This window comes from Leopardus geoffroyi, chromosome B1 (genome assembly GCF_018350155.1).
Source record: "Leopardus geoffroyi isolate Oge1 chromosome B1, O.geoffroyi_Oge1_pat1.0, whole genome shotgun sequence".
Classification (NCBI taxonomy): domain Eukaryota; kingdom Metazoa; phylum Chordata; class Mammalia; order Carnivora; family Felidae; genus Leopardus; species Leopardus geoffroyi.
Window position 1 is genome coordinate 53,585,006 of NC_059327.1, and position 26,577 is coordinate 53,611,582.

Here is a 26,577-nt window from a genome sequence, read left to right on the forward strand (position 1 = left end):
TATGGCACTAACTTTTGGGCGGTTTGCTACACAGCAAAAGATAATTGATTCAATATTTGAACCCTGAATGCAGTTATTTGCACTACTATTACATTCAGAAGAGAGGCTATATGTGCCTATAAATTACAATAGACCCTATGGGTATTTAGGTGTTTGGGCTGCTGGCTTTATAAGGGTCTTTATAATATAATGAGCTTGCTACTAGGCTTCAGGTTAAAGTGACCATATAGTTTCTCCTCCAAATAGGAAAAATTTAAGACTAAAAGGAATTTGAAAATTATTTATTTCCTAACAGATTAGTTTTACTATATTGAGAATTCACAAAATATTTGTTTAAACCTATTTCAACTAATAAAATTCATTATAAAATAATAAAAATAATGTATGTCCATATCTATGTGTGTGTATGTATTCAAACAAAAAAATCAAACCTTTTTATATAATTTATCTGACTATTAAATATAATGGAGGCAGAATAACTGTCTTGGCAGTCACGTTTCCTAGTCAGTTCCTTAGATTTGTAGGTTTCTAATATTACATCACTGATGTTTTTCTGGAAAATGAGTTCTTGTTCCTATATGGTTTTGTTCCTTTTTGTTTTAAGATTCTTTTTTCATAAAATTACTTGAAATCTTCTTCAAAGTTGAGTTTTATGATTACTAAATTAGAAAGTGTTGAAACCCTCAAATAACTCATAATAGAACATAACATTTTTCATTGATAAAATATTTGCACTCTACAGTGCTTGGTAAAGTGAGAAAAAATCTGCTAAATGAAAGAAATTACCAACTGTAATTTCTTTGAATTTAAACACATTAATATTCCAGCCCAAATATACTCAGATGCAGTCCTTATATTGATTTAATGCCTGTATTTCAGAAATAATTTCACAACACAACTTGTCAAATATATTGTCTGTATTTATAATTTATTTAATTGTTCCCCTCAATTAAGAAACTATAAAATCATAAGCATACTCAATTTTATCCCATTTCAATATAATAATAAATTCTTCAGATAAAATGAAATAACTATGTACATGTAACAAAACATATGCTGGATCTATGGGCTGAAAACCATTAATTGCTGATAAAAGAAATCAAAGAGAGAAATAGATGTGCATTTTTTTTAACGTTTTTATTTATTTTTGAGACAGAGAGAGACAGAGCATGAACGGGGGAGGGTCAGAGAGAGAGGGAGACACAGAATCGGAAGCAGGCTCCAGGCTCTGGGCCATCAGCCCAGAGCCCGACGCGGGGCTCGAACTCACGGACTGCGAGATCGTGACCTGGCTGAAGTCGGACGCTCAACCGACTGCGCCACCCAGGCGCCCCTAGATGTGCATTTTTTATAAACTGGAAGACTCAGCACATGGCTTAGGTGTCATTTCTCTTAAAACCGATCTATAGGTTTAACAAAATTTCATTTAAAATACTGGCAGGATTTTTTCAGGTGTAGACAAGCTAACTCTCAAATCAATGAAGAAAGGAAAATATTTTTAAATTTCCAGAATAATTCTGAAAAGAATGAGCCAAGTTAGAGGACTTGCATCCCCCAATATTAAAACTTACTATAAAGTGACATTAGTCAAGACAATTAGGTATTAGGGAAGACTAAACACCTCAATCAATGACAGAGAATACAGTCTAGAAATATACACATACATGATCAAGTGAGTTTTGAAAAAGTTGTACAGGCAATTCAACAGGAAAATATGATTTCAACAAATAGTTTTGGAGCAATTTATCAACCATGCAACATGAAAAAAATTATCTCCAACACATACTCACATATTATACAAAAATTAACCCACAATGGATCCTAATCCTAAATATGAGACCTAAAATTTTTAAACTTTCAGGAGAAAGCAAAAACATAAGGAAAAATTTTAATGCCCATAGATTAGGCAAAGAGTTCTTAGATATAAAACCAAAAGCACAAACTATAAAATAAGTTGATAAAGTGAACTTTATCATAATTAAAAACCTCTATGAAATATGCTACTAATAGAAGGAGAAGAAAAGGGAAAATATTTGCAACTCTCATATCTGTCAAAGGACAGGTATCTAGAATATATAAAGAATTCTCAAAATAGTAAGAAAAAAAATTAAGGGCAAATGATTTATACAGACACTTCACTAAATATATATATTATGTATATAATATATATAAGTTGCAAATATGCTCACAAAATGCTGTGCAATGTCATTAGTCATTAGCAAAATTCAAATCAAAGCAACAATGAGTTCTTAACACCTACATATTAAAAAAGCTAAAATTCAATTTAAAAAAAGTCTGAGCATACCAAGCACTGGTAAGGCTACAGGAGCAACTGAAAGTCTCATATATTGTTGGTGAGAGTACAAGTTGTACAGCCAATCTAGAAAACAGTTTGTTATTTTTCTTCTAATGTATACATGCACTCAGTATATGAACCAGTAATCTTACTCCTAGGTGGGATTTAAGAGAAACAACAACTTGTGTTCGCTTAAAAACCTATACACAGGTGTGTACAGAAGAATTTTCTGTAATCACAAAGTACTGGATCAGTGGGCAAACAAACACCGGGGTTTGTCCATACAATGGAATTCTATTCTGCAATTGAAAGGACTAAACTGAAAGGAATAAATCATACTATAACTTAAGTAAAAGAGTCAAACTCCAAAAGTTAAATATTGTATGATTCCATTTATATAACATTCTAAAAAAGGCAAGGTGACAGAGATGAAGAATATATCACTGGTTTTAAAGCGATAGGTGTGGAAATGGCTTAACTATCAAGGGCAGCAGAAGGGAATATTTGTGGGTCAGGGATCTGTTCTGCATCCTGATAATCTGCACAGCTCTGTGCACTTGATAGGACTGTAAATGTAGGTTCTCTCCGAATTAAAAAAAAAAAAATTAAAGGGACCTACATGTGGCTCCTCTAGCATAGCTTATCAAGGGTATCTAACTACATATGTGGTAGCTGGCTTGCCCCAGTTTCAAGAGGAAGAGTAAAAAATTGCAAGACCTCTTGGCCATCTTTAATCTGACACAATCTTCCTCCTAGTGACTATTATTCACATTCTTCCAACATGCAAAATAGGGACACCCCTTTCTAAAACCCTCAGCTCCCTTGTCCTATTATGACCTTGTCTTAAGTTTGGGATCATGCCATCCAGAAAAGGTCCAAGTGTAAATTAGGCTCCCCAAGGGGCCATCTGGATTATGCTTCCTCTTCATCAAAAGATCAAGAGGACTCAAGAAGTTATCCATCCTATATAGTTGACATGCAAAGGTGCTGCAAGAACAGGGTAACTGCAGGAGACACTCTCGGTCAAAGGTGGGGAGGGCTGGGGAGTACCACCCTCCTTGTAAGTCACTGGTTCATAGAAGTTTTAAAGGCTAAGCAAGCACCTCCCTCCAGTTACACAATTAGAGCCCAGGCCTATTCCCTGCAAATAATTCTTTGTGGATCTTGACTTCACCATTTGGGCTCTTGGTTTTGCCTTCTGAGTCATCTTTACTTTTCTATAAAAAAATGAACCATGTTTGCTGCCAAATAGACTTTCAATCAACATCCTGCTTGTAGAAATTTGAGAATTGTTTTCAATTTTTTTTAATGTTTATTTACTTTTGGCAGAGAGAGACAGAGTGTGAGCAGGGGAGGGGCAAAGAGAGAGGGAGACACAGAATCCCAAGCAGGATCCAGGCTCTGAGCTGTCAGCACTGAGCCCACTGTGGGACTTGAACCCACAAATTGTGAGATCATGACCTGAGCTGAAGTTGGATGCTTAACTGACTGAGGCCCCCCCAAGCACCTCGAAATTTGAGAATTTTTTAAGCTGTCTGCATTTGAACTGTTCTTATTCATTTTAATAGAAGCCAATGGGACTTCTACTTGTTGAATTCTCTTACCATTTATGTGGGCTTCCTATCTTTCCCTACTTTGGACTGAGAATCAAGATTCTGTGGGATCATGTTCTTAAGATTCTTGGAAACCTTTTAATCTTGCTCAGAAAATCTACCAGGCAACTTTTTAATCTCTTGAGGTATATAAACAAGGGTTTCACAGCCTCACCCTTGAGAAGATCTTCACCCTGGGCCCATAAAAAAATGAAGTAACATCTTTGAGATTTTTTTTTCCCAGGAAATCTCCTTAGCCAAATTCAATAGTTCATTAGTTAGATTTCCTATTTTCCACATTACCGAGGTGATAGAGGTTGGGTGTTTTGTTTTGTTTTGTTTTGTTTTGTTTCCATCTTTCGATAACAATTTCTTCCTCATCTTTTCAGCCACCACAAAGATTTCCAAAACCCTTCAAACTGCTGCCTGCTGTCTGGTCTCAAAGTCAGTGGCAGGTGTTTTAAGTATTTTCTTACTGCAGCATCTACTTCCAGTTACTTAATTCCATTTCAGATATTGCTGTATATCAAACCACCTCAAAACTTAGTGGCTTATAAAAACAAGCATTTTATTATATTCCATAATTTCAGAGGTTAGAGATTTAGGAAAGACTGCTGCACTTTTCTCACCTAGTTTCACCCGAAATCACTCAGTGGGATTCTCTTGGTGGGTGGGCATATTACCTAGGAGAAAATAATCTTCCACCATAAAAGACACTTTGCTTTTGAGATGGTATAATTTGTACTAACACCACATTGTGTATCATGCAGTGAGAGCTCAAGGCGTGAATGAACATGAAGGAGATCTCAGTTTTTGTTCTTGTTCTGTATAATGGCATTGGTAAGGACATTTATTTTACTCCATTAGTTTTCATAAGTTGAAGTGACTTCCCTGTCATAAAATTACTACAGTATAAACAGGAAGCTAATTTCACAGAGAAAATAATCTATCGATAGATTCTAAAAGTTTTAGCATCTGTATTGTGCTAAACCCACTCTAGGATTTGCATTTGATAGAATATGGATGTCCTCAATTTTATAAATTCAAAAAAAGAACACATCTTCAGGTTGCCGAATATTTTATGAAAAGTGAAAACTCATGGAGATGGGCTACTTTTGCCTGTGTTGATATCCTACACTTGAATATTTTTGAATATGTAAGCATAATCACAAATATCTAGAAATACAGAAATATTAAAATGTGTGGTGCTGTCTACCACAGAAACAAAGTATCTAAAGATGGATTACAGTTTTCTTATAATTCTGTATTTGGTGCGTTGCATATATACTGCTAGGTAATTGTTTTGAAAGTAAATTTTGTATTTTGTTAAATGGTTATTTCATTTCATGTAGAAAAAGCAAATATTCCATCTGTTACGTTAAAGAACTATCCTAAATGAGGCTGCTGTTACTGAAACCCAAGGTCAGCTCCCCATCACTCAGAAAACCAATACTCAAGAGAGGAGTTTAGATTGGAAAGAAATATGAGCTTTATTCAGGAAGCTGGCCACCTGAGGAGAAGGCAGACTCCTGTCCAAAGGCTAACTCTGCCGTTTCTGCCTTGCCCAGGGGTTTTTAAAGGAGTTTAGGGGAGTTAATCAATAAAGGAAGTACACTAGCCTGATATTTCTTTTTATTAATTTGTATTTAAATTCAAGTTAGCTAACACGTAGTGTGATATTAGTTTCAAGGGTACAATTCAGTGATTGAAGACTTCCATCCAACACCTGGTGCTCATCACAAGGGTACTTTTTAATCCCCATCATCTATTTAACCCATTCCCCCACTCACTTCCTCTATGGTAACCATCAGTTTGTTCTGTATGATTAAGAGTCTTTCTTGGTTTGCCTCTCTCTTTTTTCCCCCTATAATGTTTGTTTTGTTTCTTAAATTCTACAAATAAGTGAGCTCATATGGTATTTGTCTTTCTCTGACTGACCTATTTCACTTAACATAATACTCTCTATCTCCATCCACATCATTTCAAATGGCAAGATTCCATTCTTTTTTTGTGGCAGAGTAATATCCCTTGTATGTGTGTGTATATATATATATATATATATATATATATATATATATATATATACCACATCTATTTATCCATTCATCAGTCAATGGACATTTGGCCTCTTTACATAATTTGCTATTGTAGATAGTAATATGTTGTTTAACCTTCATGTATTTGTGGTCTTTCCAATTTTTTTCTTGTGGTTGACTTCAAGTTTCACAGCACTGTGGTAAAAAAAATATGCATTAAAAATGCAGTTTTTACTTGTTGAGGCCTGATTTGTAACCTAGTATATGATCTATATTCTGGAAAATGTCCCATGTGCACTTGAAAAGAATGTGTATTCTGCTGCCTTACGATGCAATGTTCTGAATATATCTGTTAAGTCCATCTGGTTCAGGATATAATTCAAAGCCATTGTTTCCTTGTTGATTTTTTGTTTAGATGACCTGTCCATTGATGTAAGAGGGATGTTACAGTCTCCTACTATTATTATATTATTGTCAATTAGTTCCTTTGGGTTTGTTATTAACTGTTTTATATATTTGGGTGCTTGCATGTTGGGTACATAAATATCTACAATTGTTAGATCTTCTTGTTAGATTGTCCCCTTTATTATGATGACACTTACAACAGAGATAAGAGTTAAAAAAGAATGAAAATGAAAGTAATGAAAATGAAAGTAATGAAAAACATAATAACTGAGATTAGAAACAGGTTTCATGCAATGAACAAAGCTGAAAGAATCAGAGAAATGAATGAGGGATACAGAAGACAAAATGATGGAAAATAATGGAGCTGAACAAAAAAGAGAAAGAATTATGGAACATCAGAATAGATTTAGGGAACTCAGTAACTCCATTAAACATAATAACATTTGTATTATAAGCATCAAAGAGGAAAAAAGAAAATGGCAGAAAATTTATTTGAGGAAATCATGACAGAAAACTTACCTAATATGGGGAAGGAAACAAGCATCCATAGTCAGGAGGCACAGGGAACTCCCATCAAAATCAACAAAAGCATCCCAGCACCAAGACATACTGTAATTAAATTTGCAAAATACCGCAATAAACACAAAAGCCTTAAAAGCAGCAAAAGAAATCCTTAACTTACAAGGGAAGACCCGTAAGGCTAGCTGCAGATTTCTCAACAGAAACTGATAAGCCAGAATAGAATGGCATGATATATTCAAAGAATGGGAAGAGTCCTTAGCCAAGAATACTCTATCCAGCAAGGCCATGATTCAGAATAGAAGGAGAGATAGTTTGCCAGACAAACAAAAACTAAAGGGGATCAAGACCACTAAACCAGCCCTGAAAAGAAATATTAAAGGGGACTCTTTGAGTGGAAAGGAAAGACCAAATTGACAAAGACAAGAAAGGGAACAGTAAATAATGACAAAACAAGTAGTAAAATTGCACTAAATACATACCTATCAATAATCATTCTGAATGAAAATAGACTAAACACTCCAGTCAAAAGACATAGGGTATCATAATGGATAAAAACAAAAACAAAAACAAACAAACAAACAAAAAAAAACAAAACAAAAGCAAGAAACGTGTATATGCTGCCTACAACACTACAACACACACATTTTAGAGTGAAAGACACCAGCAGATTGAAAGTGAGGCAATGGAGAAACATTTATCATACCAAATGTTAAGATAGCTTTCAAAATCATTGATAACCTAGAATTTTAGTTTTTCTAAGTGATAAATTGGTTTGAATTCTTGGATAGCGAGGTCTTTTCCAAATGGGATAGAATACTAGAGCATTAATTACTGAAAATAAGTTTGTCCACATTGACTTCTTATTTTAGAGAAATAGAGTATACTCAGGTGTTTGGGTAAACATGCTTTATCTTTTATTAAAAGATTGTAGTGTGGAAAAGCTCATGTTTCTAGAAATTATGAAATGTATTCATGAACCTCCAATATAGGGAATTCTGGTGTAACAGTTCACAGTTGTTTACTACATAATTTTTACTGTAGACTAAGGTTTCTAAGAGTCAAAATTCTGCTGAATATAATTGAACCTGATGGAAATGATAAGGGAAGCGACTCTGTATGTAGGAAAGTAGGAGATGTGTAAGAAAGGCATAAGAAAAGAGAATACATGGTTATTGAGGCGAAAGAAAGTAATTTTGTCCTACAATGAGACTGATATTTGGAGAGGAAAGTTTTAGGACAAACTCTGAATGAAAAAGAAAGTTGGAGAAGGTTTGAGAAGCTTTGGAAGCTTTGGAAAATAATTTTGTGTGTGGTCAGGACTGATTCAGATCGAAACGAATGGATTATAAAACTACAGTGGTATAAAATTGAATTTCTGCTTTGCTCTTTATTAAAAAGACAAAGTTTTCTTGGGTTGTTGGCTTTCACTTGATAAGAAATTGTAAACAAAGTTGGCTATTCTTGGCCCACAGAACCAAAGTTTCTATGTTTTGTCTTTATTAGGTCTTTGATCACATAAGAGAACTGAAAGTTTTCAATATTACAGGAGCTAAGTTTTGCTAACAATAGTCTAACCTTATGTGGAATCTCTTATTACTACCTTGATTATACACATAATTAAATATTAAGTTCTGTAATGATCTGTAATCCTAGTTCAACATGCACTTTAAAACTTTCTGATGTTTTTAACAAACGTCCAAGATTGGAATTCTAAGTGAAGTCTTTTTGACTAATGAAGCTTGTTTATTTGGTATGTCCAGTTACTTGGGAAACATTGTCAAACAAATGATGATAAACCTTCTTAGCTGGTATTGTATGGGTAAATGCTCTATCTGTTCTAGAAAATATATACATTTCTGAAGTTTTAGCAGTCCTGGTATAGGATCATCTCTTGACACTCTAATCATTGAAATGTTGGGTGTCACAGAACTAACCAGGTTTCCTCGTCAATTACACTGCAATGAACTCTCATCAGATCTTTAGTCATGTCCATTTTTGATGATTTGTCATTTATAGTTATTGTTCTGATGCCCTTGCAAAATGTGTTATATCTTCAAAAAGATTTATGAAAAGGTCTTTTGACCAATATAGATTTCTTATCTTTAAGATCATAAAAACAAACCTGGGTAAGAATTTCCAGAAATAATGGAAAAGCTTCCTTTAAAGGTACAAGAATTAGTAACATGGGACCGAATAAATGGAGGAAGATGATTAAAATTTTTGTGCCAATGGGGCACCTGGGTGGCTCAGTCAGTCGAGTGTCTGACTTCGGCTCAGGTCATGATCTCGCAGTTCGTGAGTTTGAGCCTCACGTCAGGCTCTGTGCTGACAGCTCAGAGCCTGGAGCCTGCTTCAGATTCTGTGTCCCCCTCTCTTTCTGCCCCACCCCTGCTTGTGCTCTGTCTCTCTCTGTCTTTCAAAAAATTAATAAACATAAAAAAAATTTAAAAAAAACTTTTGTGCCGGAAACCAGATTCTCCTACTCTGTAAAATCTCCCACTCCAAAATCCCTTCATCATCCCTGATCAGCAGGAAGTAGCTACAGAAGATGGATCTTTGTCCCTAATCCCATAGATAGGGAATGATGAACTTGACAGTGGGTTATTGAAACCACCTCTGCCCCCTCTGGCCAATCTGGTGGTCTTTAAGCCTTAGCAGTCATCCTCAGCCCCGTGATTGATTAACTAACAGTTCTTTCTTTGTATATCTGTAGATCATGCATTCTATCCTAGAAAGAAAAGAGCACTTGTGCACATCACAAAACAGGAAACAGACCCCTTCGGACAACACCTTTGCACAACCTCCAACTGCTGAGATAATATTTAATGTAGATAACTCTAAAACATGTCTATTTTCATTAAACCAACACACTTAAACTAGCTTCAATACCAAATACTTTGCACCAATGTCCACTAAAAATCAATCTGTTTGTTTCCCATCATCAACTTTTTACCCGGGTCTCTTCATGGGAAATCTAAAGTGGATGGTTAAAGTCCAAGAGAGCCGCTGGACTCCTTCATGTTCATTTGAGAGGTGCTTCCGTTTGAACTTCTTAAGAAGGCAGTCTCACAGCTTGAGGTGCTTTTCACTCCTTGACAGAGAGGGTAGGGGGATCAGGAGTCAATGGTGCCCGAGATACTTAGGATGGTATGCCAGCCAAGACGGCAGTCATGCAGAAACAGGAAGATGAAGCAAAAACAGGTGAAAGGGTGCCACCAGCTCTCTGTCCCCTGCCTGTCCCTCCTGCACGACACATTTTGTGTTTTGTTTTGTTTTCTGATTGTTTTTCAGTCCTCTGCACCATTTATTGAAAATATATCCTAATAGACGTTCTTTGGGAACACAAGGTGTATTTCCCATCTTCCTGGGCAAAAGTTCAGAAAGAACACAGAAGAAACAACACCGTGACTGAGTAGCACCTCTGTTGGCATTCACCCCCCCCCCCCCCCCGCCAAAGTTGGGAGACTTTATGGACTGAACCAAATAGTCTCCTAGTTTCTGGATCCTCCCCAAAGTCAGAGTCCACTGACTAAACTAAATGGTTCCCTAGACAAGCTGAGAGAGCCAAACCAACACCCTCTATTTGGAGACAACCCAATGGTAGGAAGAAATCCAAGACAGCCATTTTGTGGTCATCTTTCCTCTGAGCTTAACCTACATAGCAAGGTGGTGTTACAATAAAACTATCTTTTTCTTAGCCATATGGTCCTGGTGACACTCCTTCCACTTAGTCAAGATTCAGCCCAGTGGGCTACTTGGTGGCATAGAGATGGATCCTACTATTCCACACAAATTTAACACAATGCAACACCCCCCTCCACACACACAAGCATGCCAAAACAGAGGTGTTCCAAATTCCAAATTCAGTGACCGTCATTCAATCCCCTTTTAGTTTTTCCTGAAAGCCACACCTTCCTCATGGGAAAAGCATGGAGGGCAAAACAAAAACACACACAGTTGCTTCACAAGTAAGAGATACCTGTGTCAGTGTATACTCTGAAGGACTTATTCAGTCCCCAGGCTGGTCAGTTGCCCCAGATGCGCCTTTCCTTTCCACTCCAACCAAAAGGCGAAATTGGCAGCTAGCTTTGGTGGAGAATAGGAAGCAGTTGCCCTGAGACAGATCCCTGCAGGGACAGATCTCTCAGACTCCTTCCCTGAGACCAACGAGCACCTAAGCGGCTAACGTCCTGTCAGCCATCTAAGTTATTAGCCTGGGCTGCCTTGAGATTCCCGGGGAAAACTGAGTGCCACAGTGACCGGCATTGGCCCCTGGCTGGCTTGCCAAAATTTATTACTGAAACCCATCTTTGGCTGCCCATTGCTCAAAAGCCAGTATTCAAGAGATCAGTTTTGACTGGGAAGGAGTAAGAGTTTTTTCAGGAGGCTGGCCACCCAGGGAGAAGGCAGACTCTTGTCCAGAGGCTAACTTCGAGGCTTCTGCCTGGCCCAGGGGTTTCTAAAGGAGGTTAAGGCAGTTAATCAGTAAAGGGAGTACAGTGGTCCCCAAGCATTTCTTGATTACGTGCAGACTCCATTGATGCCTTGTACAGATGTTATCTCGGTGCTGGGATATTGTGCAAGGGAATTGTCTGAGGGGGTCTGGTTCCTGTTTCGCGATGTGCATAAGTGCTCTGTTCTTTCTAGGAAATAATGCAGGATGTACAGATATAAGAAGAAACGTTGGTCAATCAATCCCGCGGGCTAAAGGTGATTACTAAAACTTAAAGAGCGGTATGTTGGCCAGAGGGGTAGAGGCCACTTCACCGCAATATTTAATAATTGTTTCTAAAAGAAGTTAATTCTTCTATAGCTCTAAAGTGCAGTTAATAGCCTCCATACAGCTTTTGGCCTCTCCTCAAATCGACAAATAGCTAGGTAAGAATTATCTGGATTGCTCAGAAGGAAATCATTCCAAAGAAAATCTAAGTTCATTTTGAACATATATAACTCACTAAATCTTTTCTAAAATTAGCTCCTTTTAATATTTTTCCTCTGTCATTTCATAGAAAACCATATACAACATAAGCCCTCATGAATTCAAAAATTCGCAGAAGACTTAGGGGTTTTTCAGAAAAAGCGTTGAATGTTTAAATATCAATTAAAATGTAAAATTGTGATAACAAGCCTCAATGTTAGAACAATTTGAAAATACTGAAAGTATTTATTGAAATAATTGATTTACATGACCAATTTTCTGACTAAGGACAAATGTAAAAAAGGAACACGCAAAAACAATAATCCTTTGCCAATAATACCTATTTTTTGTTTCATTTTAGTTTTTGTTTTATTAAATCATGTCTTGTCCCCAAATTAATATTGCTAAGTACTAAGAGTTCATTAAAATGTGAAGGGAAGTGGGGGCATGATCCCAAAATAATAGATTAAATTTGAAAAATATATGTGTATAACTAAAAATCTAAATATATTTAAACTGGAAACACGTAAATGACTGCTTAATAGGCACAGGGACCTGGAAACTAGATAGTGTTGATGGTTACACAATATTATGAATGTACTAAATGTGTCTGATGGTAAGTAGTATATGTATGCATTTGATAACAATTTATTTATTTTAGTAAGAATTTTATTTTTTTTAATGTTTATTTTGAGAGAGAGAGAGAGCATAAGTGAGCAGGGGAGGAGCATAGAGAGGGAGAGAGAGAGTCCCAAGCAGGCTCCGCACTGTCATCGCAGAGCCCAATGCAGGGCTCGATGGCATGAGCCATAAGATTATGACCTGAGCCAAGAGGAGGAGCCACCCAGGTGCCCCTGACCACAATTTAAATTAAAGAAAGAAAACACATATAATAGAACATAACACAGTTTGCATAGAACATTTACGGAAACATATTAGTTAAAAGATCTTCAAATAAAGTATTTTATTTCACTATTTATCCACCCTTTAGTGTGGAGTATGTCTCAACTATTCTCAGAGAAGTTTTCTTCCTGTTAGTGAGTTCTTAGAATTTCCTGTTTGATTTGAAGAGCTTTTATATTGTTGACTGAGAGATAGGATGCTCTGAAGACCAAATGATAGTTGATTTTCCAAAAGACATTTATCTTTTTATGATCCAAGTCATATGTTCCAGTAGTGAAACAACAGTTATTTAATGGAAGTTCCAAAAATAAATAATAATAAGCAAATCGCTGCCCACATGTCATTAAATATGCAAATTGCAAAGTAGTAAGTGCTGTGTGTAAATGGTTATGTTCATTTGAACACACAAATTATGAGGCTAACATTAGGTAGAAATAAAAGCAAATAGATAAGCACATTCTATTTTGGGTATAAATTTTGATACAAATTTTGGGTCATGAATGACAGTAGTAGTGATAGAATTTCCATGTCTTTGTTGCCTAAACCTGGAAAAACATATAAACTTCCTCTTCCTATTTGGTATAATACCAAATGGAGTTAACTGAAGTTTAGACACTGATTTGGGCAGAAATATGAGACAGGAAGATTGTGCCAGTTTGGGGTTTTTTTTGGTGGGGGGGGGGTTGGCACAGATTGCTTTAGCAGAGAATGCATTCTAGCTGGCTGTGAGAAGGTTGAGATGGAATGCCTGTGCATACAATCTGCAGGCAAAGGGGAATTCAGTAGGAATGGAAGTAAGCACTGGAAGCAGAAGGAAGTCACTAGTTAAACTGGCTCTCATGGAGCACTGCAATGAACACATTAAGACATAGAATAATTTGCTACATTACAACCAAAGAAGAACATAAATTACTAGTTTTCATTGAAAGGAAGCAGCCACTGGAAGTATTACTCTGTCCAGATCTTTACCTCTAAAGCCAGACATGCCCAAACTGAATGAACTATATTAATTGGAAAAAATCTTCTGCAAGAACGTTCCCATGGACTAAATTTACCTCCCCGGAAATTTACACCCTGAGCAGTGGAATATAGCTCTTTATTGTTTTTGCCAGTGGTTTAATTTTTTAATCTTGCTATTGTCTGAATGTTTGTGTCCTCCCCAAAATTCATATATTGAAATCCTAACCCTGCCAAAGGTAGTGGGTAGGACTAGGAGAGATGTGTAGGTCATGAAGAAACCCTCGTGAATGGGATTAGTGATTTTATACAGAGATCCTGCAGACACTCCCAGCCCCACCATGTGAAGATACAATGAGAAGTCTACAACCTGGCATTCTGTTTTTGGACTTCTAGCCCCCAGAACTGTGAAAAATAAATTATTGTTGTGTATAAGCCACTCAATCTATCATATTTTGTTATAGCAGCTTGGACAGACTAAGACAAATCAGAGTTTACTGAATGAAACGGTGTTATTGAATCGACTCAGCACACATATTCTGACCAATCCTGTTAAATTCTAATAACTAACATTTCCTTTAAATACTGTCATTGTAAAAGAAAACCTCTCAAATTCTGAAAAAAAAAATAGGGATTGATTTTGTTTGTATTTGCATATTTTTTGAGAGTCTACTTTAATTCTCGGGAATTCTTAACTTTATGTTTCCAGAATCGGTACATAATTAGGTTTGCTAAAAACATGTTTTCATAATTCTAAAACAACTCTACCCTTTTCTAGAGGATAATTAAGCATATGGATAATGAAGAAGTCAAGGGGAGATTTTAAATAACCTTTCTGAGACTCTAAATAGTTCTTACAAAATGTTTTTTTTTTCCCTCCTGGTTTAGTAACTGACAATGGAAAGGCACTTTCCCAGTGGGCCATTATTTCAGAATCAGTGGCCCCAAATGACCACCCTCCCTGTGGTGGGGTTTATAGAGCAGATGGTACCAGCAACATGGGGAATATTATGGAGATGACATTAGCAGCAATTATTCTACCATTGAGTATTAGTGTTCTGCACTTTGTGATGCATGGAAACCTTCGTTGTACAGTACTGCAGCGTTAGAAAATCTTATAAAATGAAACCAGCAAGACATTTGTTAGGGAGTTTGTGCTTTGTCCTTATTTCTTTGAGAAAGGAAAATTATTTTCTGATCATTTTGAAATTAACCAGGGTGTCTCATGAGGACTCCTAAAAACAGGAAGAATTCTGAGTTATTTTTCCATTTGCATATGAATTCGGTGATTTTTGCCTTAAATGTTCTATCCGCTCAAATGATTGACAAAATATTCTATTGTTCTAGAAACTTCTTTGAAGCATGAGAATGATAATGCATGCAAATCAATTAATAGACATATATGTATCAGGATTTGTTTGTTTAATTGCTGCGGTAACAAAATGTTACCAAATTAGTGGATTAGCGACACAAAAGCATTCTCCTACAGTTCTGGAGCTCAGAAGTCAAAAATGGGTTTTACAGGGCAAAAATCAAGGTGCCTGCAGATTTCTTTGAGGAACTCTGGGAGTGAATCCATTCCCTTTCTTTCTACATTTCTAGAGGCTTCTCTTCCTCTTTGGCTCATGGCCTCCTTCCTTTATTGTAACCCAACTCAACCCCACATCACATCACTCTGGTACTGACTCTGCCTCTATTTCACTTATAAGGATCCTTGTAATTACATTGGGCCCATCTGGATAATCCCATTTCTAGGTTCTTAATCACATCTGCAAAATCTCTTGCACTAAATAAGAGTGCACATTCACAGATTCTAGGGATTATGATGTACACATCTTTGGGCTATCACCCCACCCACCACAACATCATATAAGATGTGCAATAAAAAGATGCTAATACTATGTGGGGAAAATTATAAAATATTTTACAAAAAGTATATCAATGGCAAAACACTGCAAAGTGTAGTGTATTTCCTATAAATGAATAGACAGTTCCAATGAGCATTTCCAATGATTCATTTCATATTCAGATATCAATATTTTGGTATACAACTACATGAATAATATATGTAAGTGACAAGGTATAATGTAATAGAGCAAAAATTATTGAAACTACCACCTAACTTCAGAACTAAAGCATGACCAATATTAAACATACCTGTATAGTCCACCCCAATCCCATTCCCCTAATATCCCTCTAGGTAACCACTATCATGAATTTTGTGTTGTAATTCCCTTTGTTGCTTTCACAATTTTGATGATAGTGAAATAGGTAGAAGATAGATAGATGATAGATTAGATAGATAGATAGATAGATAGATAGATAGATAAAGAGAGAGGGATTGCCTGGTTTTGAATTTTACAAAAATAGGGCCATAACATATTTTGACATTTCCTTTGTTTTCACTAAAATTTAACATCGCTAAGATTCATCCTCTTTATTGCAGAGAGTAGTATTAACTCATTTCACTGTTATGTAATATCTAATTTTGTTGATGTATTGTAGTTTATTATCCATTTTCTTGACAATGCATATTTGGATTAGTTCCCAGTTTTGTTTGTGGTTTGTTTTTTTTTAACTATAGCTAACAGACTAGTATAAATATTTTGTGTTATGTCTCCTCATGTACATGTGCAGGAGTTTAGGATCTATACTTAGAACTAAAATATTGGTATCTTGAGTATTCATATTTAATTTACAGTACAATGTCAATTTTTTCCATCTTTTTCTACTTTCAACAGTAGTGTATATAGGATTATTTTGCTCTATATGTTTGCCAAATTCTGATATCATCAAACTTAATGTCTTAATTTTGCATTGCTTTGCTTACAAATGAGTTTGAGCAACTTTTCACATATTTCTTGGACATTTGTGATCTTTGCCCAGTGAAATGTGTCTACCTTTGATCATTTTTCTACTCAATTCTTTGTCTTTTTCTCAATGATTAGTATGAGATATTTTATAGTTTCACAATAGCCAGTTGTCAGTTATACCTGTGTGACAAATACCTTCTTCCAGGGTAGTTTGGCTTTTCATCATTCTTAAGTGGGCTTTTAATGAAAAGAATGTCTTAATTTGGAGGGGATCCTGGGTGGCTCAGTTGGTTGAGCATCCAACTCTTGATTTCAGTCTCGGTCATGATCTCACAGTTTGTGAATTCAAGCCCTGGGTTGGGCTCTGTGCTGACAGTGTGGAGACTGTTTGGGATTCTCTCTCTCCCTCCCCTTCTCTCTTTCAAAAATAAACATAAAAAATCTTACAAAAAGAATTTCTTAATTTTGACATCATGGAATTTATTAATCTTTATTTTATGATCAGTACTATTGTGCTTCTTAAAAAATCGACCCTACCTCAAGCCTAGACTACTCTACGGTGTTTTCTGGGTTTTTTTTTAACCCATCTTATTTGAACTTTTAATTCATCCAAACTTGCTTTATTGAGCCTTATTGTTGGGATAAAATTTAACCTTCTTGTCATACACAAAACCATTTAGTAAGTAGTCCATGCAGCCACCAGTAATCTGCAGCTCTACTTCCTTCGTATACCACATGAACAGTTGTTTTTAGACTCCTCATTTTGTCCCATTGATCGCTTTGTCTTTGAACCAACCATAATGTTTTAAAGTTTTATACTCATCTTAAATAGTTCCTGTAGTAAGTCTTTCTGCTCTTTTCTTCTTCTCTAAGACTGCCTTGACTATCCTGGACCTTTGGTAGTATTCAATACAAATTATGTAATTAGCTAATCAATTGTCTCAAAAAATTGTTTTGTTTTGACAAAAATTACATTGAATCTAGCAGCTAGTTAGTAAATAATTGTTACCTTTGTAACATTTCCTCTTTCTTTGTAGAATCATGGAGTTTCCTCCCATTTATTTATTTACTTACGTTTTCAAGAAATTAGAAGGTGTTCTAGGTAAAACTCTTTCATGTTTTTAAAGATTTATTTCTATATGTCTTATGTGATCAGTCATAGCCTGTAATATTGTTTTTTCAATATTTCAGTTCATTTCAACCACATACATTATGCATTCATAGCAATTTTTTATATAGAAGAAGTCTACTCAAATTCATATCAAAGTTTTCCAGTTCTTGTCCCTCATTTCTGTTTGCATTTCAGAGCAGCATTCTACGTGTTTTTTTTTTTTAATTCTGTCCTTCTGAAGTGCATTAATTAAAAGTCTACTTTATAAATGTTCAAGAGAAAACTGTTTTTCTTTAATGATTTTTTCACTTTCAATTTTGAAAGATTATTACTGAGTATACTAATCAAATTAACTATAATATTCTCTTAATATTTTGAGTATGTTAACCCACTATATTCTGGATTTCATTATTGATGCAAAGTCCACCACCAGTCTAAGTATTTTCCAGTAATGGTGATTATTTATGTATCATACATGTATCATATGATTCGTCCTTGTCAGTCTATAATTAAATGATTTTTAGTGTATTCACACAGTTGTGCAACCATCACCACAACCATTTTTGAACATTTATTGTCCCAAAAGAAACCAAGTACACTTTAGAAGTCACTTTTTACCTCTCCCCAACTACTATTCTACTTTCTGTCTCCATAGGTTTGTCTAATGTGAACATTTTATATACATGGAATCCTACAATACATGGTTTTGTGACTGGCTTTTTTAGCATAATATTTGCAAGATTCTCCCATGTTGCAGCATGTATCAGTACTCCATTTATTTTGATGAATGTTTAAATAAAATGTGCTGGAACTCCTGGGTGGCTCAGTTGGTTGAGAGTCTGACTTCGGGTCAGGTCATGATCTCACGGTCGGTGAGTTCGAACCCTACGTCGGGCTCTGTGCTGACAGCTCAGAGCCTAGAGCCTGCTTCAGATTCTGTGTCTCCCTCTGTCTCTGTCCCTCCCCTGCTTGTTCTCTCTCTCTCTCTCTCTCTCTCTCTGTATCTCTCTCAATAAGTAAACATTAATTTTTTTTTAATAAAATGTGCTATTCCATACAAGGGAATATTGTTTGGCAATAGAAAGGTGATTCTTTTAAACACAGTTTTAATATAATGTCTTCATATGGACTTTTTTTTATTTACCTTTATTGGTATGTTTGACTTCCCTGTATCTGTGCATTAGTTTCTTTTGTTTGTGCTACAAAATTCTTTATTCAGATGTTTATTATATGCTTTAACACATCCATCAAGTCTTTAATTTCAACAGTTATATTTTTATTTTATAATTATTTTATTTTATGATTTTTCAAATATTCCTGGTAATTATTGGCTTCTAGTCCTGAATTTACCTTTTATTTCCTTAAATATATGTTACATGTTTATTCCATATTTTGATATGCTATTTCCATTAAAGTTCATGCCTGCTCATGTCTCCTTTTTATGTCTGTAGTAAATTATTGCTGTTGCTATAAACACATTTATCTGAACATAATCTGTGATATACTTGAGGATCTAATAGGTTAATTCTTAGTCACAGGTTCGGGTTTTCCATTTTGTGGTGGCACATGACTCAGTTTCCCAATCTAGACCTTTGTATTTACTTACCGTCACTGCTTTTACTGTGGCTTTAGCTAACTCTTATTTTTGTTACCATTTTTGTCTTTGAAGAATCCCGGTATTTTCTTGAAGACAGTAAAGTTTTGAAAAAGTATATATATATTTCCCTTATTCAGAAAAAAATCTACAACAGGTGGGCCCTTCCATGTGTCCAATCTACCATTATGTTGGAAGCACAAGTCTTTATAAATATGTTTTTCATCAATATCTGTATCTATACCTGTATTTCTTACACATCAAGCCTTGTTTTCTCACACTCTTTATTATATTTTAATTTTTTAAATAAAATAACACCAGGTAAAAGTCAGTAAAGCTCTTATTTTCATAATATATTTCTTCCTTATCCCCTGCTTTGATTCGTATTGTCTTCCTTTCTCTTTCCTTTAGACTGTTCACCTCCAGATGACAGGCACTATGCATAATTCACCTTATAATCCTCTGCAATTGCCTGCTACATAGAAAGTGCTCAATAGATATCGAGTGAAAAAAATAAATTATGATATTAAAATTCAGCCAGCTTCCTGTGCTAATCATCCAAAATTACAATGATTACTGGATTTTCTGTCAAAATGCAAGATACATTTTATTATGTTTTCAGTGTTTGCCTACCTAAATTTTTTTCACTTTGAAGATCAAGCCCAATTAGATTTTCCTAAGGAAATCCCTGATCCTTCCACCTTGGTCCCTGTTAGCTACATATTCCTTATGTTTCCATAGCTTGCTGTGCATTGCCTCCAACAGAGCACTTATAAGGTGGAAAGCTAATTGTTTACGATATATCTTGCGCAACATAGTGATAGCAGAGATCATCTGTAAATATCGTGTCATCAGCACTCAACTGAATCACAGGTTGGCAATATGTGATAAGCATTTGTTGAATGAATCTAAATAAATTTGAGGATAACATTGGTCTGTTCATATATTTTTTAATGTTTATTTATTTATTTATGGAGTAGGGGGAAGCACAAGAGCAGAGAGGGGCAGAGAGAGAGGGAGAAAGAGAGAATCCCAAGCAGGATCCACACTGTCAGTGCAGAGCCTGGTGCAGGGCTTGAACTCATGAACCGTGATTTCATGACCTGAGCTGAAATCAAGAGTCCGACATTCAATGACTGAGCCACCCAGGCACCCCTTTAATACTTAATTTGAATAAATTTTGTTGAATTTTTAGTAAAAATAAGTGATCCATCTTAACTTTTCAACATAGAGGTGCTCAAATATATGCATGTGCCATTAAATATACACATTTTACTTTTGCAGAAAGCCATTGAATAATGATGTACTGTGGCAAACTTACATCAAGTTAAGCATCGCAGTTTTCAAATAAGTTTCCAATAATTTAATGAGGTTAAATACCATTCTCAAATAATAGCATTAACAACATCATCAGCAATTTTAAAAATAGTGATAGGAACTGAATTCTTTAACTTGGAAAAAGTATCTTTTCAAAAGATTAATTAATATTCTAAATGTTGAATTTGTAAAACCATTCTGATTAAATCAGATTTAAATAAGAAAGGCAGTAATAGTTTCCACGAAATCATCATTTTAGATGAAAATGTTTACAATCATTGGAAAGCATCCAAGTGGTTTTTAAAAAATCCTCTACTTGGTGATAATATTTATTTTTGTGCTATTTTGCAATGAGTATTTTCATAATAACATTTTAATAGAGTATTTTTATTTTTTTTTTTTTAATTTTTTTTTTCAACGTTTATTCATTTTTGGGACAGAGAGAGACAGAGCATGAACGGGGGAGGCGCAGAGAGAGAGACACACAGAATCGGAAACAGGCTCCAGGCTCTGAGCCATCAGCCCAGAGCCTGACTCGGGGCTCGAACTCACAGACCGCGAGATCGTGACCTGGCTGAAGTCGGACGCTTAACCGACTGCGCCACGCAGGCGCCCCATTAATAGAGTATTTTTAAAGAAGTATCTTCTGAAAATATTCCTAGCATATTCATTTTTAAGAATACTTTATATTCAGGGCACCTGGGTGGCTCAGTTGGTTGGGTGACCAACTTCGGCTCAGGTCACGATCTCATGGTTCATGGGTTCAAGCCCTCTGTCGGGCTCTGTGCTGACAACATGGCACCTCCTTGGGATTCTCCCTCTCTCTCTCTTTCTTTCTTCATCTCCCTGACTAATGCTTTCTCCTTCTCAAAATAAATAAACTTAAAAATAATAATACTTTATACTCCTAATTTTTGTCCAAATTTGAGACATGACACAAAAATATGTTTAGTTATAGTAAGTAAATCAATACCTTTAAGGTGTTTGCAAATTGTATGATTCCATATGAGCTAGACCGTAATCCATCACATGAAAAATTTTTTGTATAAGAAAAAATGCATCAACAAAACAAACGAGCCAAGGGGGAGAAAAGAGAGAGGCAAACCAATTAACTATAGAGAACAAACTGATGGTTCCCAGAGAGGAAGTGGGTGGGGAGAAGGGTTAAATAGGTGATGGGGATTAAGGAATGCACTTGTGATGAGCACTGGGTGCTGTATGAAGTGTTGAATCATTAGATTCTACACCCGAAACTACTATTATAGTGCATGTTAACCAACTGGAATTTGAATAAACACTGAAAAAAAAAATGCACTATATAGCTATTGGAATGACAATTAAAAATGATTAGAAAATGCGAAAAATTTGTTAAGTGAAAATGAAAGATGCAAAAACACATGTGCAATGTAATTTCAACTATGTGAAAATGTGTAGGATAAAGAAAAGAAAGGAAACAAACACATCAAGATGTCAACAGTGATAGCATCGTTGAGATCGGTTTCCTTTATTCTGTAACAACACATTTGAAACCCACTTGCACACATCACCAGTATAGAAATGTGGTGGCTACTCCTATAGGGGCAATGCGTGTGTACATACATGTGTAAGGTGGGGAGGAGGGAGGAGGAGAGAAGGAGACAGACACAGAGACAGAGAAACAGATTAAAAAGGAGAGTAGAGGGCAGAAGTAAGTAAGAAGGCAGGGGAAAAAAGGAGAAAGTGGGGGAAGGCTGCTGGATTGGAAACGACCTGAAAACACTAGGGAACTTAAAACTTAACTGAATCATAGACCAGAGGGAAGAGAAGCAGTTGACAACTTGTATTAACATTAGATGATTATTTTTCTCTATTTTTTTTCTAACTGGTCATTTTAGTTAGTTTCTAGCAATCCTATACTCCCTTATGCAGCCAAAGATGAGTATTGTGTTCTGTGTCATTTTCGGTAATACACTGGGCTGTGGTTTTTACTAAATTTGGTCTTTCCCCAGGGTACCTATTATGGAGAAATGACAACCTGGCACCTATTAGATTTAATTGGATAACATTTAGGTATAGGACTTGTGATTTCCTGTCAGTGAGTATGTTGGTCTGTAACCCCCAAAATTTATTACAGAACAAGCAAACACAAACCACAGAAACCCAGAATCTTTGCATTAATTTACAAAACATTTGGTTTGCATACAAGGCAGTCATGACTGGCACTAAATCATGCGGGCGATGTATTCTTCAAAGCTCTGAAACCAGAATGTATGGGTCTGCATTACAGTTCCACCACCTGTTAGCTCAGTAATCATGTTGAAGTTAGTTAGCTTATCTTTGTCTCACAGTCCACATCTGTAAAACTAGGCAAATAATAACACCTACCTCATAGATTTGTGATGAAGATAGTAGGAATAATCCATGAAGCACCTAGTATAACATCAGGCACAGAGTGAAATGTAAGCAGCTATATTTGACATTATGGAAAGGGGCTTTATAACACAAACAAATTATAGAGGCAGGGGGAGGAGGGGCAATTGAATACAGACAGGAAATACAAATATACATAAATGTTGAAATGCAAAAGTTAATACAAAAAGTTGATGATAAGCTTATCATAAGAGTTTGAAAATTTTCTGTAAGATACTAGTCCCCAGGTTCAACATTACAATTATCTGTCCCAAATGCCTATTATTTCAAAAACTAATTTATAAACCGAAAATACAACCAAATTCCTATTTAATATGAATTCTAATTTTGAGGATCTAAAAGCTAATATTTAATAAGTGTGGTCCTAATACTTGTGGTCAATCCAGTGTTCAAAGCACCCCTCTCAGGGGAAGTACTGTTGTAACCATCCCTATTTTATGGAGGAAAAAACAAGACATAGGAAGATTAGAAAGGTGTTCACTGGGAGAGCTGAGATTTGATCCCAAGAAGATTTACTTCTGGGTCTAGTATATAAAACGTTACAATATTTGCCTAATTGAATTATTATTTTTTTGTGCCTTATAGTGTAAGAATTTTAAATATTGGGCCTGTTATTTACTATGTGACATACACATGAAAGTTAAGTACATTTGAATGGATACTTACTTTCAAAACGAAACATGGTATATAACTTTGTCAACAAGATATTTTCTTACAAAATTAAAGTTATTAATGTGTATCATTCTATTCTAATAATAGTAATAATAAATTTTGACTTCTGAAAGGTCAAAATTAGCGTTTCTTCTAATTTATGAAATAATGGCTGTATTTCATCACTGTTAACTGTAAAATATTAATAAATTACTATAGTATAGCGTATATTTACAAATCACTCATTTATTATGTAGCATGAAAAAATGATGACAAAATAAAATTAGCTTCTGGAGGGTTTACTGCAAAAGGGGTTTGTAGGGAAAAGAATCATTAAATGTCTTTGTCCTAAAATTTGATGATTCCATATAAAAGTCAATTTTATATTCCATATAAAAGTCAATTCAGTTGCTTTATATGACTTATGAATGAATTCAGTGCATATCTAGATTTTAGAAATGTGAGATACAAATATCTATTTCATTCTCAATATATATTATCTCATTTTTATCGTTGTCCTTTTTTTTTTTACTTGCGTATAACCTTTCTACATTTTCACCATTATGGAAGTATAGCCCAGGTGAACAGAGGAACTTCCATTAATAAAACAGTCTTTCTTTTATGTATAGCCACAGAATTATTACACACTTTGAAGCTGGCTTTAGTGGGTCTATTTTAAATTTTTCTGCATGTGCTGGATACACATCCATTATCTCTATTTTGCAAAACTGTGTCTTTATTTCTTTATTTTTGCTCTTTTAGTATAGGCAAGTTATTTCAAATTGAGTTACGAGGACTTCTCTTAGGTGGCATTATTTGACTATGTCATTTTATTTACCCTTTGCACATTTTCACAAGTGATCAAGACTCACGGATAATATAAATGGTTTCCTAGTGTAAATGGGATACATTGGCTATGAGGAATCAGCTTTAAAAATTTATTTTCAAAATGCTGAATTTGGTTGTTTAATGGGGAAGCTTCCCAGCACAATGTTCATTTGCAGGCAGGTCAAAACTCAGACTGTGAGAACTGTTAAAAGCTTAGTTTCTAGGTCATCAAGAGATGGCCATTTTTGAGTTTTTCATTAGACCCCGGTCCTAAACAAAGACTTAAATATGTTAGTAAACAAAGATATTTCTGGTTATTCACAGAAAGAGCACAATGGATGTAAGATAACATTTGGCCTTGGTGACAGGTGGCAGGTGGTTTCTGCCCTGTGTGATTTAGAAACAGAAACTGAAGGGTACTTGATGTCTTTTTTAAACTCAGTCTTAGAGTGTTAAGTGTTTCGGGAAGATCTGAGATTGTGTCTATAAAGCTTATCATGAAACCAATAGCATAGGATGAGAGTCAACCAAATCTTACTGTATACACTGCAGTTAAAAAGTACTTTTAGGGGCGCCTGGGTGGCTCAGTCGGTTGAGCGTCCGACTTCGGCTCAGGTCATGATTCAAGGTTAGTGAGTTCGAGCCCCGCGTCAGGCTCTGTGCTGACAGCTCAGAGCCTGGAGCCCGTTTCAGATTCTGTGTCTCCCTCTCTCTCTGACCCTCCCCTGTTCATGCTCTGTCTCTCTCTGTCTCAAAAATAAATAAAACATTAAAAAAAAGTACTTTTATTTTAGCCTCACAGTGAGGAACATTTGCAGCATATTCTCAATTATGCATATAATTGTAAGAATCAGTCCCAAGGAAATTCTTTAGTTGTCAGTTATTTTTCCTGGCAGGCATCATTATAACTGGGGTTGCTTTCATCTTCTCCTATGGTTAAGACAGAGGGAAATTATTCCTTTGGTGGTAGTCAGGGCTGAAGCACAGACTTCAGAGCAGCAAAGCAATGCAAAAACTGGCCACCAACCATGGAGCTCTGCTCCTTGGCATTCCGAATTCTAGGCGAAAACAGGGTGACCTGTCTTTGGCTGGTAGAAGCTTGTTCACGTATCCCCATTTACAGGTTCTGCAGATCCTGTGGCTGGTGAGATTTCCACATTATCGTGAACTTTGTGGTAAAAAGCCAAAGTGAACTCTGTTCCATTGTCACTTTGGAAGATACATAGGGTACCTAGCAAGCAGAAAAAAAATATTATCTGATATGTAACCTCAGTTGCAGTTAGAAGATAAGGGTTTCGGTGTGCAAATAATGATCAAGGGAACATATAGATTTATTTAAAAAAATTTTTTTAATGTATTATTTATTTTTGAGACAGAGAAAGACAGAGCAGGATCAGGGGAAGGGCAGAGAGAGAGGGAGACACAGAATCCGAAGCACGCTCCAGGCTCTGAGATGTCAGTACAGAGCCCGACGCGGGGCTCAAACCCACAAACTACGAGATCATGACCTGAGCCGAAGTTGGTCACCTGACCAACTGAGCCACCCAGGTGCCCCGGGAAACATAAAGATTTATAACATTCACTACTCTGAGTTTCACCTCCCTGCGAGAGAAAGCAATCTACCAGACCTGATTTTATGGAAACATTCTTTGTGATTGCTTGGTTACATATTCTGATACCTGGTAATTTGGTATTCAAAGAATAAAAAAATAGATGAAAACTGGTGTTCAGTTTCTCTGAATATCTCCAGCCTTGGCTATATTCCATGGAAATAAAACCTTCCTAAAATGTTCACTTTACTCCTGCTTATAATGAAATCTACATGTTTAATTTATTTGCTCATTTCAAAAATCTAAAATTTATGTGCTCATTTCAAAAGTCATAGGTGGTGCTTATATCCATATACTGGCTATCAATCTTTGTCATTCTATATATTAGTCCAGAAATTGTGAGCAAGAATTTGATTGAAGTCATTGACTCTTCCCCCCACCTTTTTTGTTAATGTTTATTTTTGAGAGAGAGAGAGAGAGACAGAGTATGAGCCAAGGAGGGACAGAGAGAGAGGGAGACACAAATCTGAAGCAGGCTCCAGGCTCCGAGCTGTCAGCACAGAGCCCAACACAGGGCTCAAACTGAGGAGCCATGAGATCATGACCTGAGCCAAAGTGGGACGCTGAACCACCCAGGTGCCCCTGACTCTTCCCCTTTTAAAACTTAACTATGAG

At 35.8% G+C, this 26,577-nt stretch overlaps 1 protein-coding gene across 2 annotated transcripts in view; it reads left to right on the forward strand.

The window, feature by feature from the left end:
• The window catches only part of GLRA3 (glycine receptor alpha 3), a 200,957-nt gene that overhangs the window by 93,567 nt on the left and 80,813 nt on the right, over positions 1-26,577 (forward strand). The gene's annotated exons all lie outside the window — the stretch shown is intronic.